Here is a 7,168-nt window from a genome sequence, read left to right on the forward strand (position 1 = left end):
ACACTAAGAGAAATATGTGACCAATACAAAAGGAAAAACATTCGTATTATAGGGATACCAGAAGAGGAAGAAAGAGGAAAAGGGATAGAAAGTGTCTTTGAAGAAATAATTGCTGAAAACTTCCCCAAACTGGGGGAGGAAATAATCGAACAGACCATGGAATTATACAGAACCCCCAACAGAAAGGATCCAAGGAGGACAACACCAAGACACATAATAATTAAAATGGCAAGGATCAAGAACAAGGAAAGAGTTTTAAAGGCAGCTAGAGAGAAAAAGGTCACCTATAAAGGAAAACCAATCAGGCTAACATCAGACTTCTCAACAGAAACCCTACAGGCCAGAAGAGAATGGCATGATATACTTAATGCAATGAAACAGAAGGGCCTTGAACCAAGGATACTGTATCCAGCACGACTATCATTTAAATATGATGGTGGGATCAAACAATTCCCAGACAAGCAAAAGCTGAGGGAATTTGCTTCCCACAAACCACCTCTACAGGGCATCCTACAGGGACTGCTCTAGATGGGAGCACCCCTAAAAAGAGCACAGAACAAAACACACAACATATGAAGAAGGGAGGAGGAGGAATAAGAAGGGAGAGAAGAAAAGACTCTCCAGACAGTGTATATAACAGCTCAATAAGCGAGCTAAGTTAGGCAGTAAGATACTAAAGAAGCTAACCTTGAACCTTTGGTAACCACGAATCTAAAGCCTGCAATGGCAATAAGTACATATCTTTCAATAGTCACCCTAAATGTAAATGGACTTAATGCACCAATCAAAAGACATAGAGTAATAGAATGGATAAAAAAGCAAGACCCATCTATATGCTGCTTACAAGAAACTCACCTTAAACCCAAAGATAAGCATAGACTAAAAGTCAAGGGATGGAAAAACATATTTCAGGCAAACAACAGTGAGAAGAAAGCAGGGGTTGCAGTACTAATATCAGACAAAATAGACTTCAAAACAAAGAAAGTAACAAGAGATAAAGAAGGCCACTACATAATGATAAAGGGCTTAGTCCAACAAGAGGATATAACCATTCTAAATATATATGCACCCAATACAGGAGCACCAGCATATGTGAAGCAAATACTAACAGAACTAAAGAGGGAAATAGACTGCAATGCATTCATTGTAGGAGACTTCAACACACCACTCACCCCAAAGGATAGATCCACCGGGCAGAAAATAAGTAAAGACACACAGGCACTGAACAACACACTAGAACAGATGGACCTAATAGACATCTATAGAACTTTACATCCAAAAGCAACAGGATATACATTCTTCTCAAGTGCACATGGAACATTCTCTAGAATAGACCACATACTAGCTCACAAAAAGAGCCTCAGTAAATTCCACAATATTGAAATTCTACCAACCAATTTTTCAGACCACAAAGGTATGAAAGTAGAAATAAATTCTACAAAGAAAACAAAAAGGCTCACAAACACATGGAGGCTTAACAACATGCTACTAAATAATCAATGGATCAATGAACAAATCAAAATAGAGATCAAGGAATATATAGAAACAAATGACAACAACAACACTAAGCCCCAACTTCTGTGGGATGCAGCGAAAGCAGTCTTAAGAGGAAAGTATATAGCAATCCAGGCACACTTGAAGAAGGAAGAACAATCCCAAATGAATAGTCTAACATCACAATTATTAAAACTGGAAAAAGAAGAACAAATGAGGCCTAAAGTCAGCAGAAGGAGGGACATAATAAAGATCAGAGAAGAAATAAACAAAATTGAGAAGAATAAAACAATAGCAAAAATCAACGAAACCAAGAGCTGGTTCTTTGAGAAAATAAACAAAATAGATAAGCCTCTAGCCCAACTTATTAAGAGAAAAAGAGAGTCAACACAAATCAACATAATCAGAAATGAGAATGGAAAAATCACGACAGACTCCACAGAAATACAAAGAATTATTAAAGACTACTATGAAAACCTATATGCCAACAAGCTGGAAAACCTAGAAGAAATGGACAACTTCCTAGAAAAATACAACCTCCCAAGACTGACCAAGGAAGAAACACAAAAGTTAAACAAACCAATTACAAGCAAAGAAATTGAAACAGTAATCAAAAAACTACCCAAGAACAAAACCCCGGGGCCGGACGGATTTACCTCGGAATTTTATCAGACACACAGAGAAGACATAATACCCATTCTCCTTAAAGTGTTCCACAAAATAGAAGAAGAGGGAATACTCCCAAACTCATTCTATGAAGCCAACATCACCCTAATACCAAAACCAGGCAAAGACCCCACCAAAAAAGAAAATTACAGACCAATATCCCTGATGAACGTAGATGCAAAAATACTCAATAAAATATTAGCAAACAGAATTCAACAGTATATCAAAAGGATCATACACCATGACCAAGTGGGGTTCATCCCAGGGATGCAAGGATGGTACAACATTCGAAAATCCATCAACATCATCCACCACATCAACAAAAAGAAAGACAAAAACCACATGATCATCTCCATAGATGCTGAAAAAGCATTTGACAAAATTCAACATCCATTCATGATAAAAACTCTCAGCAAAATGGGAATAGAGGGCAAGTACCTCAACATAATAAAGGCCATATATGATAAACCCACAGCCAGCATTATACTGAACAGCGAGAAGCTGAAAGCATTTCCACTGAGATCGGGAACCAGACAGGGATGCCCACTCTCCCCACTGTTATTTAACATAGTACTGGAGGTCCTAGCCACGGCAATCAGACAAAACAAAGAAATACAAGGAATCCAGATTGGTAAAGAAGAAGTTAAACTGTCACTATTTGCAGATGATATGATACTGTACATAAAAAACCCTAAAGACTCCACTCCAAAACTACTAGAACTGATATCGGAATACAGCAAAGTTGCAGGATACAAAATCAACACACAGAAATCTGTAGCTTTCCTATACACTAACAACGAATCAATAGAAAGAGAAATCAGGAAAACAATTCCATTCACCATTGCATCAAAAAGAATAAAATACCTAGGAATAAACCTAACCAAGGAAGTGAAAGACTTATACTCTGAAAACTACAAGTCACTCTTAAGAGAAATTAAAGGGGACACTAATAAATGGAAACTCATCCCATGCTCATGGCTAGGAAGAATTAATATCGTCAAAATGGCCATCCTGCCAAAAGCAATATACAAATTTGATGCAATCCCTCTCAAATTACCAGCAACATTCTTCAATGAATTGGAACAAATAATTCAAAAATTCATATGGAAACACCAAAGACCCCGAATAGCCAAAGCAATCCTGAAAAAGAAGAATAAAGTAGGGGGTATCTCACTCCCCAACTTCAAGCTCTACTACAAAGCCATAGTAATCAAGACAATTTGGTACTGGCACAAGAACAGAGCCACAGACCAGTGGAACAGATTAGAGACCCCAGAAATTAACCCAAACATATATGGTCAATTAATATTTGATAAAGGAGCCATGGACATACAATGGCAAAATGACAGTCTCTTCAACAGATGGTGCTGGCAAAACTGGACAGCTACATGTAGGAGAATGAAACTGGACCATTGTCTAACCCCATATACAAAGGTAAACTCAAAATGGATCAAAGACCTGAATGTAAGTCACGAAACCATTAAACTCTTGGAAAAAAACATAGGCAAAAACCTCTTAGACATAAACATGAGTGATCTCTTCTTGAACATATCTCCCCGGGCAAGGAAAACAACAGCAAAAATGAGCAAGTGGGACTACATTAAGCTGAAAAGCTTCTGTACAGCGAAAGACACCATCAATAGAACAAAAAGGAACCCTACAGTATGGGAGAATATATTTGAAAATGACAGATCTGATAAAGGCTTGACGTCCAGAATATATAAAGAGCTCACACGCCTCAACAAACAAAAAACAAATAACCCAATTAAAAAATGGGCAGAGGAACTGAACAGACAGTTCTCCAAAAAAGAAATACAGATGGCCAAGAGACACATGAAAAGATGCTCCACATCGCTAATTATCAGAGAAATGCAAATTAAAACTACAATGAGGTATCACCTCACACCAGTAAGGATAGCTGCCATCCAAAAGACAAACAACAACAAATGTTGGCGAGGCTGTGGAGAAAGGGGAACCCTCCTACACTGCTGGTGGGAATGTAAATTAGTTCAACCATTGTGGAAAGCAGTATGGAGGTGCATCAAAATGCTCAAAACAGACCTACCATTTGACCCAGGAATTCCACTCCTAGGAATTTACCCTAAGAACGCAGCAATCAAGTTTGAGAAAGACAGATGCACTCCTATGTTTATCGCAGCACTATTTACAATAGCCAAGAATTGGAAGCAACCTAAATGTCCATCTGTAGATGAATGGATAAAGAAGATGTGGTACATATACACAATGGAATACTACTCAGCCATAAGAAGTGGAAAAATCCAACCATTTGCAGCAACATGGATGGAGCTGGAGAGTATTATGCTCAGTGAAATAAGCCAAGCGGAGAAAGAGAAATACCAAATGATTTCACTCATCTGAGGAGTATAGGAACAAAGGAAAAACTGAAGGAACAAAACAGCAGCAGAATTACAGAACCCAAAAATGGACTAACAGGTACCAAAGGGAAAGGAACTGGGGAGGATGGGTGGGCAGGGAGGGATAAGGGGGGGGAAGAAGAAGGGGGGTATTAAGATTAGCATGCATGGGGGGGAGGGAGAAAGGGGAGGGTGGGCTGCACAACACAGAGAGGACAAGTAGTGACTCTACAACATTTTGCTAAGCTGATGGACAGTAACCGTAATGTGGTTGTTAGGGGGGACCTGATATAGGGGAGAGCATAGTAAACATAGTATTCTTCAGGTAAGTGTAGATTAAAAATTTAAAAAAAAAAAAAAAGAAAGAAAGAAAGAAAGAAAAGGGGGATTACTCCTTAACAGGATAAAACTATTGGTAAATCAAAGATCAACGCATGCTTTAAATATCCTTAATGTTGATCACTTAAAGGGTGTCAGATGATCAGCTATGGAGGTACTCTTTTCTGATAATATTCCTTTCTCTTAATTAAAAAAAAAAAAAAAAAGCAGTTACTGTGTGCTGACCTCCAATGAGTTCTGCACAGTGGTATAGAGGGCATGTCAAAGTGTGGGCAAAGGGTCTGTTTGTTTCTACGCAGAAGATCAAGGCCTAGCTTGGATACCCAGAAAATGAACTAAGATACGATATGAGGAGGAGCTTCCGGCATCAGCACTCTCTGGAGGACTCGTGCCGGGGGATGATCATCAAAAAGCCTCCACAGGGATCCGGACGATGCTGCGGTTGTGGCTGCATCCAGCCCACCATCTCCTGGACTTGCCATGAGAAGGAGGAGGGAGATGTCTAGGCTGGCATGTGCATACAGTGAGACAACGAATTTGACTGGATCTGTACTGTTGGAACTCAACCAGGAGTTGGGAGGGGTGCAAGTTGTAGCACCCCAAAATCTCATGACTATAGACTATCTATGGTTAAAAGAACATATGGGATGTGAACAGATCCCAGAAATGGGCTGCTTTAATTTGTCTGATGGTTCAAGTACAGTTCGAAAATATCCATCATATCATAGATAAATTTTCACAAATGCCTAGGGTGCCTAAATGGTTTTCTTGGCTTCACTGGAGATGGCTGGTAATTATAGATTTGCTTTGTTTATGTCACCGTATTCCTATTATGTCAATATGTGTGTGCAAATTAGTTAGTAGTTTAAAACCTATACATACTTAAGGTACTATACAAGAAGATATGTCAAAGAAATAATCAATCCTCCCAAGTTTCCTTCATATGCTACATCTATAGCTTTTCTTCTTCCTTCCTAATTACAAACCTTAAATAGAATTCGTGCCTCATATCGAATTTACCGAGTATCATAATTCCTCCAGGTGGTAAAGATACCTCGAGACAAGTGCTGGGCATAGAAGCCACAGGGCATAAATCTGCAAAGAAGTTAAAAGCTAACCTTTGCAAACAATATGGCTTCTCTCTCACTTACCAACTTTACATTTCCCTGTATGGCCCCGGAAGATGACTGGTTAGCCAGAGACGGGTAAGATTCCTCAAGGGAGGAACAACCTAAGACAGGCACAGTCGCAGGGGGGCCATCAGGTGAGAATTTGGGGATCAACAGAGGTGAGGCTCAGAACCTCACCCCCCCTGCTTTGAGAGAAATCTTCTGCATCCGTGGATGTCTTGCTGCCCTTGTCTAGCCTGGATTAATACTTAGTCCATAGGCACACACCTGATCATCTGATCATCTACATTTGCCTTCTTACAGCACTAAACTATGTTTTCTACCTTTATCTTGCATCTACCTACCACTTCAGCATTTTATTAAAAATAAAAATAATAATAATAATAGGAGAAATGTGGGATCAACATATAAATCAAGTACAAAAATCAAATGAATATTCATATTTGACCTGATGGTTTATAGGTCATATTGCATGATCAAAACCGAAAGTTTCTGTGATGAATGCCCTTGTACTGTTCACCATGTAAGAATTTATTCACTCTGTAAGAATTCGTTCACCATGTAAGAACTTGTTCGTTATGCTTCAGAAGATTGGAGACTGACGAGAATTAGGCTTGAGATGGATTAATGATTGTACATTGAGCATTGACCCCCCTATACTGAATTTTATTGTTGTTAACAACCATTTGATCAATAAATATGAGAGATGCCCTCTCAAAAAAAAAAAAAAAAAAAAAAAAAATGTAGTCAGACTTCCAGATCATAGTGACTTGATGTATCACAAAAATTAGTCATATGTAATTTAATACCTCATGATATTCACTTTTTAAGGAAAACCATTTTATTTGTGGACAGGCGTATCTCTCTTCAAATTTGAGAAAAGGGTCATTTAAATCTCATTAACAAACAAATCAAAACATATAAAGCCTTACCGATACTAGTTTCTATAGGTGCTACTTCGTGGTCAGTTAAAGCCAGAGGTAGTTGTGTCTATATTATTTTATGAACACTTTCAATCATCTTAAATGGTTCTGTTCTACTTGGCAGGTATAGAGCAGTTTATCCAAACAGAAACTTGTTGTGTAGATCTGTGTATTTGGTTGTCATTCTTGAAAATTAATGGATGGCAAAGATCAGAATGTAAAAGAAAGTTTTAGTAAATAC

The sequence above is a fragment of the Manis javanica genome, chromosome 16 (genome assembly GCF_040802235.1).
Source record: "Manis javanica isolate MJ-LG chromosome 16, MJ_LKY, whole genome shotgun sequence".
In the NCBI taxonomy this organism is placed as follows: Eukaryota; Metazoa; Chordata; class Mammalia; order Pholidota; family Manidae; genus Manis; species Manis javanica.